General features: G+C 36.4%; 1 protein-coding gene and 1 pseudogene across 20 annotated transcripts in view; both read left to right on the top strand.

The window, feature by feature from the left end:
• The window catches only part of HDAC9 (histone deacetylase 9), a 579,212-nt gene that overhangs the window by 59,313 nt on the left and 496,671 nt on the right, over positions 1–23,228 (top strand). The gene's annotated exons all lie outside the window — the stretch shown is intronic.
• The window catches only part of LOC132496405 (casein kinase I-like), a 30,597-nt pseudogene continuing 8,697 nt past the window's right edge, over positions 1,329–23,228 (top strand).

Below are 23,228 nucleotides of genomic sequence, written 5' to 3'. Positions count from 1 at the left end.
ACAGTGAGAGGCCTGCGTACCGCAAAAAAAAAAAAAAAAAAAAAAAAAAAAAATATGTGAGGCAAATCTTAGCTCTCTCCTTTAATACAACTGTGTTAACTTGATCAAGGTACTAATTTCTCTACACCTTACTTTCTCCATCTGTAAATATAGTCATAAAACCCCCTTCATATGACTGTTGTGATGATTAAATGAATTAATATCAATACATGTAAAACATTTAGAACACTTCCTGACACATAGTATGCTTAAGTTAGTAAAGTGTTTGCAGTAACAAATGAACAGTGTTAAATGTTAGCAATATTTGTACCATACAGGAAACTCTTGATTCTTCTTTCCAAAGGATGTGTGCAGACAATTTCAAAAGGGAGATACTGAAGTGACAATAAATAGATGAAATAATGTTCAACATCATTAATAATCCAGAAAAATTTTAAGAGGCATCCTGATGTACTATTTAAATCTATTAAAGATGGAAAGCTTTAAAAAATACTCTATCGGTAATTGTATAGCAGAAAGACGCCTATAAACTGTTGGGAGAATGTGTGGCTATATTCTTTCTGGAGGATCACCTGGCAACACATATTAGAGCTTTAAAATATTTATAGGCTTTAACAGTAAATCTAGTTCTAGAAATTTACCCTGAGGGAGTAATGTGCTCAAAAATTAATAAAGAAGTATGTTGATTACTCTGTTATTTATGATGGCAAAAATTAGAAGCAACTCTAAAAACTCAATAATAGGAGAATGACGAAATAACTCATCGTGTCATGTATTAAGTAGGTATCACATTTTCAAATAATATTTATAAAACTGGACAAATGCTGTAGGGCAATTCCTGGTTCAGAATGCCTCCCTCGCTTTCAAGATAGAGGGCTTCCCTGGTGGCGCAGTGGTTGAGAGTCCGCCTGCCGATGCAGGTGACATGGGTTCGTGCCCCAGTCCGGGAAGATCCCACATGCCATGGAGCGGCTGGGCCCGTGAGCCATGGCCGCTGAGCCTGCGCGTCCGGAGCCTGTGCTCCGCAACTCGAGACGCCACAACAGTGAAAGGCCCACATACAGCCCAAAAAAAAAAAAAAAAAAGATAGACATTAAAAAATCTTTAGGTGTGCAGTAGCATGCACACATTAAACACTTACCTTTTAAAGTTACTTTTTTGGCAACCCCTCTGCCTACTTATCTAGCCATTTATTCTCCCTAGGTTTTCTTCCCAGTTTCCCAACACCCACGCATTATGAAATCCTGATACACCATAAATAGAGGGGCATTATCTGTATTTGAGAACCACAGGGAAGATTCTCTTGGACGTATGAACAGTGAATTTGCATGAGTGGAGACACGAAAGGACTGAGGACTGCTGCCCAGTACCCCAGCTCTGCTGGCCTGCTTACAGTTTCCCGAACAAACCTTGCTGCTTCATTCACCCTGCTGAGCTTTGACCCGCCAACCCATTTTCCGAACTTGGAGAGCTCTTCTTCCCTTTCTCCTTTTGTCTTCTCCTCAAGACCGACGTAAAGCATCAGCTGCTGTAGGAAGCTTTCTCTAAGCCACCACCCCATTCAGACTTACGTGTTTTTTTCCCTCTGTACTCGTGTGGCACAGCATGCAGACCTGTTCATTCATTCATGCATTCCCCTGTTCTGCTATTCAAAATTTGAAATATACCATAGCACCCTGTGGGTCCACACGGGAAACTGTAAGTTTGGGAACTGTAGGTTCAGTGCAGAGGTTCTCAACTTTGGCCCTGCAGACCTTTGGAGCTGGAGATTTCTTGTTCTAGGGGTTGCTCTGTACATTGCAGAATGTTTAGCAGCGATGCACCCAATAGGATACACTGCTCTCAGGTGTGACAATCAAAAATGTGTCCAGACATTGCCAAATGTCCCTTAGAGTGCAAAATTACCCGTTTGAAATTCACGGGTTTGATGGAAGGAATAAGTGAGTCAATCAACATTTCCAGTTTTGAATGAACACACAAAGACATCTGCCAAACACCACGTGCACTACCAGCTGAAGGGAGTACAGAATCTAATCTAAGGTTTGAGAAGTTGTGCAGAGCCCAAAATGTGTTAGGTTGTTAGGGCATAAATAGTTATTAAGTTGTTTGGAGCTGGCAACTCAGTAAACTCAATCAATAGGTATTTCTTTTGGCTTAGGAGTATAGTTTAAAAAAAATTACTGAGATGCTAAGAGCACCACGAAGGAGAAAGTTGGGAACTGTTGTGCTAGATTGAAAGTTCCTTGGGAATAGATACCTATATTAGTACTTTATATCCCCCCCCACGTAGCACAGTCATGGTTCAAGTGTGTTGTGTGAGATGCCAAGTGGACATCCAGTGGAGGTTGTAGGAAATTTAATAAATATAGATTGGCGGGCATGGAATAAATGAATAAAGGGGGCACGTGTGCACTGTAATGTCAAGGTAAGGATATGGTAACTAGTGAAATTCTACCTACTGGTTCACTGTATGCTAAGATATAGATATACTAAATATCCCTATTTTTATATTTAGTCAAAAACATAGAGGGAAAAAACACTTGGCTTACTTACTCTTTGGCCTGTGAATCTCCAGATTATAATTTCTTGATTTTAGTACTTGTAAGTTTACTTCCTCAGATTACATTGAATTTTTTTTTCTTATCACTACAGATTTCTATTCTCACTTTCATTATGCATATTGACACAACTGTGATCTTATTCTGTAAGAATATGTAAGAGGGAACAATTTGAATATCTCCTAAATTTTTGGCTGCTTTTCTTCCTGTCCCTTTTTGCCAAGCACTACATGCCCTTGCCTAGTGATTACATAGATGCTGGAAGAGATGTTCTCCTTAGACTTAGTAATTTTATTTTGTTTGAAGTAAAAAAGAATCTTTTTAGTATAAGAAAAAGATTAAAGACTATAAAATTACAGAAACATCCTTGGTGTAGCAGAAAGAAGTTGGCTTTTAGAAAGGAGTATCAACAGTCCTCTGCATCCCACACTCACTGAGGGACATCTTAAGATGCTCAGCCTCTTTGTTTCATAGTTTTGCCATCTGTAAACTTGGAACAAAAATTCTTACCTCTCAAAGTTTTTGTAAGGATTAAACAAGTTAGCCAATGGCAAGTACCAGCCCATAGCCTGACCCCAGAGGAGATACTGAATAGACTGTAGCTTCTCTCTGTCCTTCAACCTGACCCATCCTGGCACCTTCCTTCTCCTTTCTTTTGTTTGACTTAATCTACGATGAAGCCAATAGAACATATTACCATTTTAGAATAGACAAGATTTTAATTTTCTTGATATTTGGTGGTGGTTGATGGTATGTTTCCCCTTAACGGAGTGAAACAGTAGTGCATTAGAAAATGTAAACACATCCACAGAAGGTCCTCCAGCAGGAGCAGAGCTGGAGAATGGCTGTGTCACCAGGGACTCATTCCAGTTTTCCCCACCTGAGAGCGTTCACAGTGAAACTTCTGCCTATTTCTCTGTTCCTTGGTCTTGCTCAGTTGTTATAGCTAGTCTGTAAGAATCATAGACCCCATGGATAATAATATTCCAAAATCATCAGTAAAGCTAAGTTTATATAGTAGGTCTAACTTCTACCAGATCTTTTTACAGAGTTGCTAAAATGCAGCCTGACTGAAATCTGGCTTACTTAACTTCCTCAGAAGAGTTTACCATGTGTTAGCCCTGGTGACAATTCCACTGCCCTTCCCCTGCTCTGCTGTTTTTCTTTGGGCTGATGCTGGCAAACATCATTTCCCAGGCTCCTTTGCCACCTGTTTCCTTCTTAGGTTCAGCCAGTGGGAAGTACTGGGTGGAGATGGACAGTACTGGGTGGCAGTACTGGGTGGAGAAGGACAGATGGAAGAGCTCCCACCTTGACCCCTTCTCTCTCTCCAAGAAGCTCTTCCCTCCATGGCTCCACATCTATCCAAATGGCTGCATTTTCTCCATGGTCCCAGATCTAATCTCACAGCTCTGGCCTTGTCCCCACTAAGGGTGGCACTGTGGTGGCCGCCTGGGTTTCTGGTTCCCTTATGCCAAACCCAGCTTCTGGGCTCTAGCATAACATGCCTTCTCTTTGTCACTTTGATCCTTTGAGGCAGTAGCACTTGTTAAATCTCTGGCTTACCTCACCTTCCTCTGTTTTCTCTTTTGTCTCTTCCAACATTTTTCAAGTAATTCTGCCATGTTACTCTATTGAATTACCTCGCATGGGTTCTGTTTCCCTGAGTGGTCCCTAACTAATACAATGATGATGATGATGTTTCTGCAATTGCTGATAATGAGCAGTGTGATTGAAGGATGAGAAGACCTAACATTCAAAAGAAATTTAGGAAAAACACAGAGACTGGAACCTTATTCACAAACACATGTTTAACTTGCTAAAATAGATGGGTTTTAATTTTGTGACAAAGGATTCATGTAAATAAAAAGCTTTTCAATTGTCAAAAAGAATGTGAGGTATTTGCCACAGTGAGAAAGTAACTTTGATTTTCAGTAAAATAGAAACTACTGTTGAACCTTATAAATATATTAACAGAGAATCCATTGGTCCATGTTCTACCAAGTAACAAAAGGAGACGATTTGCCCCTGAAGCTTTTTTGTTCCTTGGATCTAAAAGCCAGAATGGTGTGTGGGGTGTGTGTGTGTGTGTGTTGGGGGTAGGTGGATATAATTTTATAATAATAGGTACTACATGCATCTACAGAATAAATGTGCATGAACGAAAGTAGGATGTACATTTATGTATACTTTTTATTTCAAATTGTTTTTACTTAAATGTTTTTCTGATGAAGCAGAGAAAGGTTTAAGAGATAAAATAAGTGGATGACAGACTAAAGGCAAAAACAACAAAAAAGAGGGATTTTTATTAGTCATTTCAGTATAGTTGTTACCTGTTGTGTAATGAGACCTTGTGTTTATTAATAAACGTGTATAATATGAGAATGTGTACAAAACGCTCACTATATTAAAAAAACAACACTTTTGCAACTACATGTATGACAAAGGATTCTAGATAGAATGTATAAATAATTCTCAAAACTCAACAGTAAAAAAAAAAAAAAGAGTTCAATTAGAAAACAGGCAAAAGACATGAAGAAGCGTTTCACTGAGGAGAATATACAAAGAGTAAATAGGCACATGAAAAGATGCTAAACATCATTAACCATTAGCAAAATGAAATTAAAACCACAATGAAATACCAATATACACTTATTAGGACAGCTAAACTTAAAAATAGTGACAATGCCAAATGCTGACAAGGATACAGGGAAATTGGATCACTCAGATATTGCTGATGGGAATGTAAATGATACTGCCACTCTAAAAACCAGTTTGATATTTTCCTAAAAATTATGAAAATACACTTACTGTATGACGCAGCAATTGCCCTTCTGGGAATTTATCCTAGAGACATTAAAACTCATGTTTACACAATAAAAACTGTACACAATTGATCATGACAGCTTTATTTGTAAGTGCTCAAAAGAGTAAACATTCACAATGTCCCTTGACAGGTGAGTGATTAAATAAACTGTGTGGTATGTTCATACCATGGAATACTACACTGCAACGAAAAAGAATGAACTATTGATACAGGCAACATCTTGGATTTATCTTAAGGGCATTATGCTGAGTATAAAAAGCAATCCTGAAAGGTCAAAACAACACACTGTATGATTCCATTTATATAACATTATATCAGGGTTAATTTCCTGCTTTTGAGGTAACTATGTAAGATATAATCACTGGGGAAAACGGGGTGAAAGGTGCACAGGAATCCTCTCTAGTATTTTTGCAATTCTCTTTGACTCTAAAGTTATTTCAAAATAAAAAGTTTTTTTTTAAGCCATTCTTTGCACACACACTATTGTTTGTTGGAAAAGGGTTACTTTGAAGTAAATGGGGAGCGTAGTTATTTCACTTATTCTGGCCAAAATTGTTTGTCTGTTTCTGTGTAGGATTTTGAGAGTTCTTCCTTTTCTCATTCAGGAATATGCCCTCACTGGTTCTGGCCTTCTGACTAGTGCCTTTGCTTTTAGAAAGGCAACATTTTTTACCATTAGTTAATTAATTTTATTGTGATTAGAATTTGGATATATGGCTCCTTTGAAAACTCTAGACCATTTCAGAGGTATCTCATTGTTCTTTGGGTACTCAGCTGGATTTTCTTTGTTGTTTCATTTGTTTTTTCACAGATTAGAAACAAAAGCAGAGTCAGTGATATTAACTGGAGTAGATAGCAAAACAGAATAGACAGTTGCCATACCACCCTATTCTGATCCATTCCATTCCATTCCATTCTCTGATTTCCCAGCCTATTCTGTTCCATTCATTCTATTCTATAAATGTTTATTAAGCATCTGGTATGTGCCAGGTATTATTCTAGGTGGCCTGGCATGTAGCAGTGAACAGAGCAAACAAAAAAATGCTCTCCTAAAGCTTATATCCCAAGAAGGGGAGTCAGAAATAAAATACACATAATACATAAATAAACTTTGTAATATGTTATAAGTTAGTAGGTGCTATGGAGAAAAAGAAAAAGCTAAGCCAATGGGAGGTATAGGGTCGGGAGGGAGGGAAGGTTAAAATTTCCAAACAGGATAAGTTACGAGAAATTGTGTGAGAGGTAAAGGATTTAACCATAAATTGAACTGAGGGAAGAGTTTTCTGGGATGTAGGATGGGAGGTGTCTGGTATGTTTAAGGAACAGCAGGGAAGCTGTTGTGGCTGGAGCAGAGTCAGGGTGATGAGATAAATTGGAGGCGGAGTCAGAGAGGAAAAGTAAGATCTGATCACACAGGGCTTGTGTGAGTCATGGCTTTTACTCTGAACAAAATGGCCAGCCAGTGTAGGGTTTTCAGCAGAGGATCACGTGATCTGAATAGTTTAGGACCATGGTAATCTCACTGAGAAAGACACTGGCTTACACCCTACTGTTAGCAGTGGAGTTACGGAAGTGGTCATATTATTGACACCCACCCCCTCACAAAAAATAAGGGTATTTTGAAGATAGAGCCAATAGAATTTCCTGATTAATGTGATGTAGAGAGCATGAGAGAATGGAAAGAAGGAACTCTATCCTTCTTTCACCTGGAAGGATAGAGTTGTCAACAAATGTGGAGAACAATAGAAACAGGGTGGTCTGAGGGGAATATCAGGAGTTCACTTTTAAATATGGTAACTCTGAAGTATATTTTAAACATATTGATACAAGAAGACATTGCTTGTCAGCAGGTGGGTATATGAGCCTAGAGTTCAGGAGTGAGGTCCAGACGGAAATATGTAATTTAGAGTTGCCAACACAAAGTGATATTTGTGATGAGACTAGATGAGTTTACCAAGGGGTTGCCATAGATTGAGAAAAGAATCAAGGACTAAACCCTGGGAAACTCCAGAATTAAGAGGTCGGGGGGAGAAAAGGAAACAGTAAATGGGACCAAGAAGAAGCAGCCAGTCCAATAGGAGGAAACCTGAGGGTACAGTGTCCTCTAGGCCAATTGAAGTATGTGTATCAAAAGGCTTCCAAATACTAATGTATATCTGTTACCATCAGTGTAAATGGGCAGGATGTGATTCAGTTTGGCTGTACCCCTACTTTTTAAAAATTCTATTTTTATCCTGGGAAACAAGATGGTTGTGAAAATTTATCATGCTAAATTCTTATTATTTTATTGCTCAAGTTTCAAACACAGAATCAACATTAATTTAAATTGCTTTAAGAACTGGGTTTGGTGTTAGTAGTTTCTCTATAGTGATTCTGTGTTTATTTGACCCGATATTTACAGTAAATGATGGTGTGATGTCTTGATAAGAAGCCCATTACACTTATTTTAGGAGGCTAAATTGAAATGTACTCTTTGTGTAATTATTTGCGGAAAAAAAAATTAAGCTTCTTTTCTTTATTATGGTCATTTTTGTTATTGTTAGCATCTTTTATAAATAACAGTTTTTTTTTTTTTTTTTTTTGCGGTATGCGGGCCTCTCACTGTTGTGGCCTCCCCCGTTGCGGAGCACAGGCTCCGGACGCGCAGGCTCAGCCGCTCCGCGGCATATGGGATCCTCCCAGACCGGGGCACGAACCCGTATCCCCTGCATCGGCAGGCGGACTCTCAACCACTTGCGCCACCAGGGAGGCCCAATAACAGTTTTTTTGTGTTTCATTTTCTCTTGTGCCTGTACATGTTAAAAGATTAAGCATTTGACTTGGAATTATCAAATAATTCTTTGTAATAACTGTGATTTAAAATTATACGGGAATTTATTTCAAGCAGTGACTAATATATGGAAGTTTACATTCTTATTGCATTTTCCATATATTTTATCAAGGATATCAAGTATTTATATACCAAGTACATGAAGGATGATAGGTGAAAATAGAAATTATTAGTAATGCAATTTTGCTATCTAAGAAAACAGCTAGATTCTCAGGCTTAAAAAAAAGGTTTTTTGAGCCTGCAGAATATTTTACAATTAATTTGCATGCATTTTGTGTATATTTATGTTGCCTTTGGCTTGTATTCTGCAGTTCAGGCTTCTGAGTTGCCACCTCATGAGTAGGCTTTACGCTCCCCACAAATTACTGTAACAAAGTTAAAATTTTTTAAAACCTACAAACCTAATGAACTGGACTGCTGAGAAGAACAGAGCTGAATAAACACAAGCTTCCCTTTTTGCAGTGACTGTTCCAAACTAAGCAGAAGCTGCTGCTTTTTTTCAGGGAAGGGAAAATAATGACCTGGTTTTCTTTATTTTTCTGGTGAGCAGTTTAACTGCTACCTCCGTTTGGTGTATTCTCCCACTCCTTTTATTGGAATGTGGCATAACTGTAGGTATGGCACTCTCTACCACAATGTATATTTTCTTTACCACAGTGTATATTTTGAACCATATTTACCGATGCAAGCTATATAATTTTTGTCTGAGGTGTAGTCTTGAAGCAATTGTTCAGAAAGAAATTCGACACTAAAGCTGGAGGTACAAGCATTTCCAGTCATTTAAGTGTGTGTATGTGTGCTTGTAGAATTATCATCAAGGAGAAAAGATTATTCTCCCAGATGGCATTACCTTAATAGAAACTGCTAATATGCACATGCTTGAAAACCATTTCTAATCCAAGTCTACTGGCAGCATATTATTTTCAGACATGGTTGAATTAACTGTTTGAACCTTTTATTTTATTATTTTCTACTTTTGAACTGGACTTTTGGAAAGATAATAGCTCTACCAAATAAGTTATTTTTTGAGTATTGTATGTATGTGTGTCCCTTTGTGTGTATTTGTGTTGTGTATAAGCCCTTGTATATTTTGGCATGGCCCAAGTCAGCAGGAAGGCTCCAGGGTTGAGGCTGCTTTCATCCTATGTTATACCCTCACAACCTTCCTGTTTTACAATAATTCTGAAACCTAATGCTCCTGCCACTTTTAACTCAGAACTGTGTTTATTTGCCTGTGGCCTGTTTTATTGTGAGATAAAAATCTTAAGAACCCTATGTTTTAGGGTGTTTTTTTCCCAAGAACAGTACGGTTGTCTTAAAGGCTAAATGATTGTGTTTTAACAGTGTGTAAAAATTCAGTAAAAGACAAATCAAGGCATTTTTGTTTTAAGAAGAAATTTTTAAAGGTCATACATGCTGCAGACTTCAAAAAGTCCAATGAAACAATTAAGAACAAACTGTACTTGTGTGAACGAATCGTTTTATTCTGCACTTTCCATAATGTGTTAAGTCTTAAGCTTCAGAAGATTATGCTTCAATTCCAGGTGACCATTGGTAGAGGATTAGAGCCACAATTAGTTAAAAATAAGTTTTCGCAGATCTTGAATGTCTCTAGGAATTTTCTACCTGTGGCACGTGACAGAGGGAATTATACTGATTTGCTTTCTCTGCCGATGTAAACAGTTAGGTGGCTGTCATTGATTTTATTGCACAGGCTGGCAGCTTACAGCCTCATCATTTTCTGGTAGTGCCCCTCATGGTGATGCATAAGTAGTAAATAATGAGACAGTGAAGTGCTTTGAACCTTTTAATTGTTTTTGAAATCTTACTACTTTTCATGTTAATCTGTCAAAAGGTATTTACATTTATTACATATCTAGCATCCATGTGTTCTAGGTGTGATGAAGGTAACATGTAAAATACCATTTTTGTCCTCAAGGAACTTCCTGTCTGACTCAGCATGTCTTAAGAAGGGAGGGTGGAGCACTCCTGGCATTTTAGGTGGAACAATTCTTTCTTTTGTGGGAGTGTTCCTCACAAGTTAAGCCTCCCTGGACCCTGACAAGTGAATGTCAGTGGTACCATTATTTATGGTGACAGCGAAAAATATATTCGTATATTTATCAAATGCCCCCTAAAGAAGCTGTTAACTACACCTCTTCCTCCTGAGAACAGTTGGAGGCGCTGAAGTATACCCTATATGGATAGAACGTGATTATAGAACTCTGTTGTTGAAACTATGTTAAAGGAATGATACATACCATAAAAGTTTAGAAAAAACAGGGAAAAAGGCTGCACCTATTTATACCAAGTTATATTACAGATTACTCTCGAAGCCCATGATGATCCTTCTGCTATGACTATCCTCTTTTTTTGGTCCTTAGTTTGTATTCTCCTGGCAAATTCCTACTTAATCATCAAGATAAACTGCATTGTTATAGCTTCCTAGAAGCCTTTGGTAACTTTCTCTTTTCTCAGATATGGGGTTGGGTGATTCCTACCTTTATTCTTACAAATCCTTAAGCATATCTCTACCATTGTCTTTGTCATTATGTTGACATCATCTCTCATGGATCAGTCAGTTCTGGTGGCTCAATAGCTTGTATGCTTATTGTGGGCAGGAACTATGGTATACATCCTTCCTACCGATTTAAATTCTGTGGTGAGTACATGTTTAATGAGCTGACTTGAACTTGACAGGTAAATGATGGAAGCACATAAAGTTGGGTAGTTTCATTGTTTCTTGACATCAAATTTAAATTGTGTTTCAGAGTCTCCTTAATGTTTAACTATGCTCATTTTAAGAAAATTTTCATGCCTTGCTGTTGGAAATGTAATTTGGTACAGTGCTTTCGGAAAGTCATTTGGCAGTAGGTATCAAGAGATTTACAAGTTCGTGGCATTTGATTTATTAATTCCATTTCTGGGAACCTCTCCTAAGGAAACAATTCTAATTATAGAAAAAGCCTTATGCACAAAAGTCTCCATTTCAGCACTGTTACTAATAGCAAAAAATTGGGAAGTCTTTAAGAAGTCTGGGTAATAAAAATGGGACTTTGCTAATTTTCAAAAAAACAATTCTAGTGGACAATTTGGGGGAATTATGTGTGAATATGATCTGGCTTTTAGATGAGATGAAATTATTCTGACAAAGTAAGATGGAGATTGTTAATCCATAAAAATAATATAGCTATAAAATAATATGCATACATTATCTCATTATAATATACATCTACATACACAAATGCATACAGATACGTATATACATAAAAGATTCAACAGGATATATTAAGATCTTAACCATAGTAACCTCTGGGTGTTAGAAATTGATGTTTATGTTTTCTGATTTTTTTGTGTGTTTCGTAATTTTCTACAATACCCATTACACAGGTATAATAATAAAAGGATATTTTTTAAAAAACAAGGAATTGAAAACAAATAATAGTACAATAGCTTCACAATGGTTAAATTAATTATTATAGCTCTACGTTCTCGATTATTTCATTATATTTAAAGACAGCATTTATGAGAAGCTTTAGCAGCATGATAAAAATCTTTCTATCATAATATACAGTGAAAAGAGCAAGGTGAAAAAGTTTTTATGCATTTTGGTCTCATTATATACATACTACAAAAGTAGATCTCACAGTTATTGTTTCTAGATGGTAAAATGGAGTTTTCTTTTCTTGTATTTTTAATTTTTTATAATATATAATATTTTTATTTGGAGAAAAAATATATATAATCAAAAATTCTATTAGAAGAGCTCTAGTATGTGTTTCAAAAGTTTTAGGATATTGTCTTAAGAAGTTCAAAAAAGTTTTAGTTGCAAATCATGACTGTATTTAAATAAAAATAACATTTCATACTAAAACTATATATAGGAGGGAATTATGTCTTTTGTAAGGATAGGGTAAGAATCTACAAACTTTTTATAGGCAAAATGGTTACAAAGATTTGTATAAATTCAGCATAAAGGCAGGTTCCTTAATACTACTTTTCATTAAATCATTCATTCACTCATTCATTCAGCAATTGCTCATAGAACATGGATTTTAGTACTGGGTATTCAGAAATAAGAAATGTTAAGAGGAGACATAAAATTGAATTGTCTTACCTTTTGCCCCAGAATTGAAAGGTTAAATTTTCTTAGGACAGCAATACTGTATGTGATCAAAAGTCCAAAACACCTTTACTATATGTGAGTAATATTTACTGAATTTCCAGATGTTCTCCTAGCTCTTTAATTAGGTTCCCTGGTTTCTGTCTCATTCCAGTGTTGAAGTCAGCAGCCAAATGCCACATATGGAAAAACGTTCCTCTGGAAGTAAATTGAATATTTTTAAATTTACTGTCACATCTTAATATTTAACTCAAGAAAACTTCTGTTTCTCAGTGTTGCTCTACAGATTTTCATGTGTCTGTTAAATTGTTGGTAATGCTACATAATTCAGCAGAAAACTAAATGGATTCTACCTCATTTAGAATGGTTTTAAGGGTAAAGTGATAGATCATTCTTTGGAGTAATTAAATACATCTAATAAGTACCATTTGATTTCTTGTTGGTTTAACCACCTTTATTTACTTCCCATATGGTAAATTCAGAAACCTACTAATATTACTATTTATTCAGAGGGCTTCTGAATATCTTTTAATGAGAAAAATCTATCTAGGAATAGTAGAAAATTATGGAATCCAGTAGATTCAGGAGGAATTTTTAATGGATCTCATTAACATTTGAGTTTTAAGTTGAGAGAATATTCTGTGCTCATTTCCCAGCTACTTTAGGAATAGTATGATTATGGTTATTTTTAAACCTAGAAGAAGCTATTTTGGAGTCCTTGTTAGTTCAACATTCTAGATCTATTCTCCATGTGATATTGACTTAAAATTTAAAAAGCAGATGTAGGTCAAAGGAGATTCTGCAAACACTTTCAGTGTTTTATCCTGGGGCTTTGACAACTTTAAAGCAATGGCAAGATGATGAGTCTTTTTAATATCTAACCTAAATACTCGTGGTAAATTTTAAAGTCATCTCTTTCTAAATTTTCTCTATTACAAGTGAAAATAAAAATCTAATTATTTTGCCTGGTCTTTATTTCAGCAATGGTTATGTGTTTTGTCCCTAATATGTAGAGACAGAAACTTAACATTTCATGAAAGATAGACCTCATGAAGCATAGACAAGAAACTGTTAATAGGGATTTCTTCTAGGAGTGGTAGTGGGAGGTAAGGAGTGAGAAAGAGGGATTTGGACCTTCTACTATATTTCTTGTACTGTTGACATATTATGCCATGAATATACTATTAATTTTATAATTTAAAACAAAGACAAAATTTTATTTATTTATTTATATACAAATTATAAGTTTATATTTGGCTTTTGGCATGTTATGAGCTCAATAAATAATTAAATTTTGGCATTTATTTGCATTTATTTTTATTTTTACAAGTGTGCCTACCATCTGCTGAACTTGAAAGGATCTAGCATGAAAAAGTTTTTAACAATATATGAGACCTGGAATAAACAAGCACAAATACTTTAGACATTTTAAAAAGCTGTTTAAAGAATATTCTCATGTTTGTTCAACTTTGGCCCCCAGATACTGAAAGCATTTCTTTTCATAATAAACCAAAATTACTGGATATAATCTTTGCCATGTAGAATTTCATGTAATCAGTCATCTTTTCTGACCCAGTCATTAATGGTTATTCTTCTCATGTTTTATGTATTTCATTTTCAGGATCCTCAGAAAACACACTCATTTTCCTACTACTAAAAATAAACAAACATAACAGTTTATTCCTAAGTATAGTGTATTTCCAGTTATTGGTGTTTCTTTCACAGGCTATGGTAAGTGAAGGAACTGGAGAGATAGTGGGGTAAAAGGTGCCAAGAATGATATCCTGAAACTTTGTTTTGCCAAGGTCACCTAACAGCTATATATCAGGGCTCATTTCAAGACTATTTCAGGACTAATCCCCTGAATTTATACACCATACTCTACAGATGTGGAAACTGAGGTTTGTGCCTTACCTAACACACTAATACTTGGTTCTAATAATGCCAAGATCATATGGGCTAATTTTTTTTCCTCACAACTATTGTAACTTTTACATTAAACACTTGGGATTTGTAGGGTACCAACAGAAAACCAACTTAAATTTCTTTCCGCTCTGCCCATTCAAACTAGAACTGGAGGAGATGTCTGACCCAACACTGGGAATGAACTATAGGCCCCATGACTTTTCTGTTCATTATCAGATAATTAAAGGTACTCAACACACTTTAGCCTTAGATTGTTTCAGTTCAATAATTATCAATGTATGGTAACAATCAAACTTTATTCAAAGTAAAAGTTTCTCAACTCAGATTAGCTGCATCGATAAGCCTGAAATAGAAACGAAAGGCATGGTCACCTTCCCTGTTTTCTTCAGCTTTTTGCTTTTATTCCTCTTCTGTCAGCTTGATATGGGATCCAGGAGGAGAGGTAAGGACGCAGGAATGGTCTTCTGTGTTGGATTCTCCTGTGAACTGACATCCCTGCTTATTAGGACAGATGATTAAAGTTGCCTGTTTCCCTTACAGGTGCTTATTAGGGTTCACTCACCCAGTTCCCTGAACTAAGTGAAACACCCCACAATTGGCCAATTACATGCTCCCTCATTCTTTGGGTACCAGCCTGTACACCTCTGGAGTATTCTTGCTGAAGTGTCCTCGATCAGTTAGGTGTCCCTCACAGGCAGATTGTAAGACAATCCCAGGCCAGTCTTGTCATCCTCTTTCTCTCCTGGCCTAAATCTGCTCTACACAATATACACCTTAGACCTGCTCATCAGGTGTGCCTTCTTTCTCCAAGTGGACTCAGTTACCTTCTTATTCTTTAGATTTCTCAGACTTGAGTCAGAAACCAGTCCACCCTGTCTCCAAAATTTCAGGAAGCATATCAAGTTCTCCAAGTGTGTTCTTTCAAGCCCTTCTCATTAATCTTAAGGGGAGGGACAGGCAAGCCCTACATCACTAAGGAGGAGGGAGTGGGCTGGGGAATACATACGTCGACACTCTTCCTCAAGAAACTCTCCATCTCTTTTCTCCAATGTCTTGGCTAGTTTTACTGCAGCTCTTTTATACCTTTGAGTGTTGAGGAGCCATGGGTTCCCACACTGGTTTTGTTTATACCTTTGCCTTACTGCATGGGTGATCTAGAATGTGGGAGTAGTTGATACTCATTTTCCTGGGGTCTCAGCCAAAGTAGAGACAACTATTTAGTAACAGCTTTGGGAATATAACTTTTGAAAAACTTTAATGTAGTCTGTGAGATATTTTTCAATCAAATATCTCAGTCTAAAGTCTGTTTGTTTCGTACGTGCTTGTCGGAGCCAGTAATGCTAGCTGCCCTACTTAAATATAAGCTTAGACACCAGAGGTTAGCAGAGGTGATCCAAATTGTACTGTCCTGTATTTGTTTTGATTGATTATTCATTTACTTGAATAGATAATACATAACATGATATGACATCTGAAATACATAGAAGAATATATAATGACAAGTGCATTTTCCTTGTGCTTGAATATCCCAATCACTCTGCCTTACCAAGAGGCAAATATTTTATTTATTAGTTACTTAAAAATTAATTTGCCTAACATTTGCAGAAATCTTAAAGGCCATGTGGATAATTTATAGAAAATAATGTCCTAATTGTGCTCAGACTGATTTGACTTAGCTTTCCATGTTACCTCTCAGCTGAGAAATGTTGAGTATGGAACATAACTGTGCTAAATCTTGGTATTCCGTCTGTAAAATGGAAATCGTAATACTAAAGACCTTACCGAGTTGTGGAGAATTAACTGAGCAAAATAGATTTAAAGGCAGTAGTACAGTTTCTCTAACAGAGTATTCACTCAATAAATATTAATTTTTTGAGTCTCAAACTCTTTGTCATGTAATATTAGCTTCCACTTCCTCCTCTCAACACTCAACACTCTGCCGTCCACATCCTTTGTGTGCCTCTGTGACAATGATTACTTGAAGTTTCCTGCATATACCCAGCTCCAAAACTTTGTTGTGTAAAGCATGCCCACGGTGCCCTGTGTGTATCTCTGATATCATGCTTCCTCACTGTAGTGTAATTGAATACTGTTTATTTTTCTCCCCACCTTAGTGCTTTGTTCAGTGTTTTGTCACTCGGTGCATTGATTGCCACTTAATAAACAATGTATTTGTGGAATGAGTGGATGCACAAATAAAGCAACCTTGCTGAGGGCCTGTTCTGTTTTGCTAGTGGGGAAATGGACAAAGGTGAAATATTTACATTGATGACATGAGTATTGTGGGGACCATGGGACTTAGCTCACCTAGTGTCACAGAGGAAATATCAAGGGGGTGGGAAGAAAAGGCTTGTTAAGGAGAAGGTAGGGGGCAAGGGGGAAGGTCATGAATGTCCGAGTATACATTTAGGAGTTTTGCTTGGACCTTAACCTTGATTTATCCTCCCGTTCAGGTATTAGAAAGAAAGTGGCTTTTCAGTTAAGAAATTGGAGGCTTGAAGCAGACCACATATGTTCCTGCATACTGTATCAGTTAGCCCCAGAAAACCTAAAGTGTCAGGGGGGGAAAGGAACAAGAAAATAAATCATTTTTCTCGATCACGTGAAAGGTCTGATTCCTTGATTAAAAGGATGGAGTCAATACTGTGGTGGCATTTTAAGTCTGTGTTTTCACACATTCTGCTCCAAAGAAGCTGGCGATAGTATGTATTGAATTAAAAATATAATCTTAATAGCTTAAGGGAAAATATTAATAAGGCATTGGCAACTTTCACTTTGCATACTTTAAAATTTCTGTATGTTATATTTCTGGAAATATAACAGTTCCCAAGTGATTGTCTTTTATAGTTCCGAAATGAAGAAATATTTTGTTCTATATATTAACTTTTTGTTATTTCTAGATCTCAGTATATTTAAAATTTTTTATTCAATTATTTTAACAGCATAATTGAGATATATCATAAAAATTCACTCATTTAACATGTATAATTCAGTGTTTTTAAGTATATTCACAGGGTTATGTAACCCTCACCACAATCTAATTTTGAATACTTTTGTCTACCCTAAAAAAACTCATACCCACTAGCAATCATTTCTCATTCCCACTTTCCCCCTCCCAGCCGTAAACAATCATTAATCTATTTTTTGTCTCTGTAAATTTGCCTATTTTGGACATGTGGTATAAATGGAATCACACAATATCTAGTCTTACGTGGCTAGCTTACTTTGTTCAGCATAGTGTTGTTAAGGTTTATCCATGTTGGCATGTATCAGTACTTCACTTATTTTTACTATTTAGTATTACTGAATAAATACTCCCTTGTATGGATATGCCACATTTTATTTATCAGTTCATCCACTGATCGACATTTGGGTTGTTCTGTCTTTTGGTTATTATGAATAATATTGCCATGAACATTTCTGTACAAGTTTTTCTGTTGGATGTGTTTTTCATTTCTCTTGTTGTATATACCTGGGAGTGGAATAGCTGGGTCATAAGTGCTTGTCAATACTTGGTATAATCTGTCTATTTTATTACAGCCATTCTAGTGGGTGTGAAGTGGTGTCTCATTGTGGTTTTGATTTGCATTGCCCTGAAGACTAATGTTGCTGAGAATCTTTTCAAGTGCTTATTGGTCATTTGTATATCTTCTTTTAAGAAATATCTTTTCAAGTTCTTTGCCCATTTTTTAATTGGGTTGTTTGTATTTTTGTTGTTCAGTTTAACTCTTACAAATTTATTTATTCTGGATACTAGATCCTTATCAGATTTATAATTTGTGAATATCTTCCCCCATTCTTTGTATAGATGTTATCATTTTCAGCACAAATGCTTTAATTTTAATGTAAATCTATCTTTTTTTTTTTCCTTTGCTTGTGCTTTTGATTTTGTTATTTAAGAAACCATTGCCAGGATCCAAGGCCACAAAGATTTACTCCTGTTTTTTCTCCTAAGAGTTTTATAGTTTTAGCTGTATACTTACGTCTGTGATCAATTTTGAGTTAATTTTTTGTGTGTGGTGGAAGGTAGGGTTCCAACTTCATTTTTTTAAAATTGTATTGGAGTATAATTGCTTTACAACGTTGTGTTAGTTGCTGCTGTATAACAAAGTGCATCAGCTGTACGTATACCTATATCCCCATATGTCCTCCCTCTTGCATCTCCCTCCCACCCTCCGTATCCCACCCCGCTAGGTGATCACAAAGCACCAAGCTGATCTCCCTGGGCTGCGCAGCAGCTTCCCACTAGCCATCCATTTTACATTTGGTAGTGTATATATGTCCATGCTACTCTCTCACTTTGTCCCAGCTTCCCCTTACCCTGCTGTGTCCTCAGGTCCATTCTCTATGTCTGTGTCCCAACTTCATTATTTTTGCATCTCGATATCTAGTTGTCCTAGCACAATTTGTTGAAAATACTGTTCTTTTTCCATGAACTGTCTTAACACTCTTGTCAAAAAACAATTGACCAGGGCCTCCCTGGTGGCGCAAGTGGTTGAGAGTCCGCCTGCCGATGCAGGGGATACGGGTTCGTGCCCCGGTCTGGGAGGATCCCATATGCCGCGGAGCGGCTGGGCCCGTGAGCCATGGCCGCTGAGCCTGCGCGTCGGGAGCCTGCGCGTCCGGAGCCTGTGCTCCGCAACGGGGGAGGCCACAACAGTGAGAGGCCCGCATACCGCAAAAAAAAAAAAAAAAAAAAACAATTGACCATAAGTGTAAAGCTTTGTTTTTAGACACTTAGTTCTATTTCATTGATATATACACATGTTCTATGCCAGTGTCTTGATTATTATAGTTCTGTAGTAAGTTCTAAAACCAGGAAGTGTGTCCTCCATATTGTTTTTTCTTTTCAAGAGTGTTTCGGCTATTGTGGGTCCCTTCCATTTTCATATGAATTTTAAGATCAGCTTGTCAATTTCTGCAAATAAACAAAGCAAAAGTAGGAATTTGACAGGGATTGTATTGAATCTGTGGATAAATTTGGGGGGTATTGCTACCTTAGTAATATTAAGTCATCTGATCTATGAACATGGGATGTATTTCCATTCATTTACATCTCATTTAATTTCTTTCCAAAATGATTTATAATTTCAGTGTACAAGTGTTGCAGTCATTTTGTTTAATTTCTGCCTAAGAATTTTATTCCTTCTTGATGTGTAGGTCATTTTTATTGACCTTTTACTTAGTTTGATTATATTTACTGATCAAAAGTTTCCCAGAATTTCTAAATATATTATAATATGGTTTTGTACAGTTAGAAAACATATTGATGACTACAAAATAGTTTATTGCCATTTATGTGCTCCCCACTTTTGCCATCGAAAGATTTTGCCTTTTTAAAGAAAATAGGGCCTCCCTGGTGGCGCAAGTGGTTGAGAGTCCGCCTGCCGATGCAGGGGATACGGGTTCGTGCCCCGGTCTGGGAGGATCCCATATGCCGCGGAGCGGCTGGGCCCGTGAGCCGTGGCCACTGAGCCTGCGCGTCCGGAGCCTGTGCTCCGCAACGGGGGAGGCCACAACAGTGAGAGGCCCGCATACCGCAAAAAAAAAAAAAAAAAAAAAAAAGAAAAGAAAATTATATGTTCTTTTGCCCTATAATTTTAAAATTAACAAAAATGTTCAGTGTTGCTGTAACAATGCTACCATAATCTAAATATATTAGTGTTTTTTTTTAAAGAATTCCTAGTTGTTTCATTCAGTTGGTCTTCCAGTCTTGCTGACTGTACCTTGAAGACATCTCTTAAATTCATCCCTTTCTATTCTGTGTTCGGTACCTTAGCTATTCAATGGTTATCTTCTTGTCTGCTTTTGTTGTTGCTGTTAGCTTTTTAGTTATTTCTCCATCTACCATCCTCTTAATACATTGTACTCAGGAGCATTTCTTATGACCCCTATAGAAAAAATTGTTACTATTTCTGTGATTTCATAATGTATTTTAAGGTGCTTAGCACAATACATTTCATAGAGAAAACTCTCAAAAATTTGCACCCATCAACATCCCTAATTATCTATTCAGATCGTTAAGTGTAGACTTTATCATATTCTATATCTTTTGTATGTTTTCTCACCATTTCTTCCCTCAGATACCCACCCTGCTTAGATTGTAAATCTTTTGATAACAACAACTAGTTATTACTCCTCACCTTTCTATTTTTGGGGCCTGCATTGTTTAGAGGTAAGAAAACTGAGTTAAGTTTTAAGAGTAAAACTGAAAAAAAAATTGTCCATGATTATAAATTAATCTGTCTTGCTTTCACATCTGTCAAATAATGGATAGTATTAACCTGGTGAGAGCTTTGGTGATAAATAAAATATTACAGTTTTCTTAAGTTTGAGATGGTCCCGTTTTTGAGTTGCTTTTTCCTCTTAGGTTTCCAAATATATATGTATTTTAAGAGAAGAATTGTATTTCTGGCTTTATTTAACAATTTGGTTTTATCTGTTTGCATAATGAGAGGAAGCTGGCACTTAGCTATCTAAGCTAAGTAAAAAATAAGTGCTCGATTCACATGTACAAAAACAGAATCTGAGCCAATATTTAAAAATAATTTTTCATTCTGAATAACAATTATGTACTCTACAATATTTGTATTCCTTCCAATTATTTTGTACCACATGCTTATGGTATTCATTGGATCTCTATTCCTAAATCTTTTGGTTTAAGATACTAGTTTTGTACTAATATTTTACTAATAGCATATAAAAATGCAATTCAAAGTATTCATGATTTCAATTTTATACCTTTTTTCTTGCAAGACATGCAAGTGCCATTCTTTAGAAAGTTATTTTTAAGCCCATGTTTGGGCTCCATTCTTCCCTATGCTTTCCCTTATACTTTTAAACTGTAAAATCCATGAATATAAGAACCATGTTTTCGTTTTCTATTTTTCTTAAATGCCTAGGCCAGCATTGAGTGAATGTATTTTCAAAGTATCCCATGGTTTGTTTATCATATAATTTAAAATTGAAAATCCAAATATTTTTCAAAGGGAGGAGAATTTCTGAAAGTAGTTTTTTTCTTAGCATCTTAACATCCAAACTCTGCTTGCTCACAAGATGACTTAATCAGCACCATATCAGAGACAGCTTGCTGTGTTTACCATTGTTAGTTGGGCCAGCATATGTCCAAAACAGTTGGAATGAGAAAAACAGCATTGACTTGAAGCCAAATTAGAGAGAGGAGAAAAAAAAGAGTTCTTTAGCTATTGAACAGGACCAAATGCTTTGGACAGTTAGGGTACTTCTGTAGAGGAAAAAAAATGGACGATTCTTTTAGGGAAAAAGAAAAAAAAGAAACCCAAAGCTTAGTTCATATCTAAATGCACTGAAATAATTAAAATAAGTATTGATGTGTGATGGTAATTTTACTTGTATAAACCTTTGCAGGTGATGTTATTTTTATACATTAACCAAAAAAAGGAATTCTAAGATATTTAAATTGTGGGTAATTTTTTTTTTCAGTTTTACTTTTCAACTTTAGTTGGTTTTCTTCTTCCTAATTACTGGCAATTTTCTGTTACCTTATTAAGCAATGTGGGTACCTTTGACTATCGATTACATTTCATGGGATTAGAATATTTCTGATTTTTGTCAAATTGAGTACTGTATTGCTCTGTAGTAGCACTTTTGAGGAAAATGTTTATTCTTATTTTCATAAGTAATTAATAAAACAAAATGTAAATACTGTGTTCACTATACCTCACTGAGAAACAATTCTTGTAGGAAAATAAATATGTTCTTTGAAATAGAAAATGGAAAGTGTGTTTTGCTGTTTATAATGGAAGGTTTGAGAAGTTTCCATACACCACAATCGGGGAATAGAATAATTTTGACCATAATTGAGTTTTATATCTCAGGCAAAGCATGCCCTAGGATAATTTTTAATTAGATAAAGCTTTTCTAAAGGAGTTCCTGCTTTCCATTCTCTGTCATTTTCTTCTATTTGGTAGGCATCCCTCTCTTTCCTTGCTTTCTCTATGGTCAGACCCTGCCCTTCTGGTTGTTGATTTACCCAAAAAGTCAATGAAGGCAACAGGAATTGCCTATCTCATGAGACAGACTTTCTAATAGAGACTAATATATATTCTATATATTTGAAGGTTGGGAAAGAATAAAGAATAGCCTTGGCCCTAAAACAAGCCTTGAGATCATTACTTCAGCCTCTTAGTTTTTATTTGTCTTATACATGAAGAACCCAAGGCCCATAGAAGTAGAGTGATGAAGATTAGAACCAAGGACTCAGTTTTCTTTCTGCCATGTTCTGCTTCTCTCCTTTGGCAAGATCTTGGGTATTAGCCAGTGATTGAAAGAAGATGGACTGATAGATCGATTCATTTATCTATTCTCTAAAACAACTGTGTCCCATGATTGTGAGAATCAAGTAACACCAAGCCTTGGTTTTAACAATTTGATGTTACTGATGAGTTTGGTGAAAGCATTTTCAGAGCAGCATAGAAGGTGGGATCTAGGTTTGCACCCTGGGACCTGGAGGTGAGAGTAGACAGAGGAGGGATGCACCTTGTGTTGAGAATCAGAATCACTCAGGCCCTGAGGCTTGGTTATCAGGTCACGTGTGTCAGGCCTGGCTTCCTCTTTGCTGAAGATGAGTTTTTCTTAGGAGGTGCCTTAGTCATTTATGCAAATGGACATCTGTTGTGCCAGCCCCACCTGCTCTCCAGACATGCCCAGAAATTTCTGAACCTTGACTTTGACTAAATCCTACATCCTGCCAAATTTACCGTGAGAGGAATAAACCCAACTGAATGACCTACATAAATCTTAGAGAAGCATGCCTAACGTGGCAGGTTGAATTTCCTCACTGACCTAAGGAATCACATGGGATTCTGTCTCCTTATCTCTCCCTCTACCCCAGCAGGGAAAGGAACCCTGAATAACCACTATAAAAGTGGCTTTTCTCTTAGGATAAAGAAAATTTTCATGTGTTTTTGTTCTCTTTTGTTTCTT

Source organism: Mesoplodon densirostris, chromosome 9, assembly GCF_025265405.1.
Source record: "Mesoplodon densirostris isolate mMesDen1 chromosome 9, mMesDen1 primary haplotype, whole genome shotgun sequence".
In the NCBI taxonomy this organism is placed as follows: Eukaryota; Metazoa; Chordata; class Mammalia; order Artiodactyla; family Ziphiidae; genus Mesoplodon; species Mesoplodon densirostris.
The sequence above is the reverse complement of the archived record's forward strand: the minus strand, read 5'-3'. Positions and strand labels throughout refer to the sequence as shown.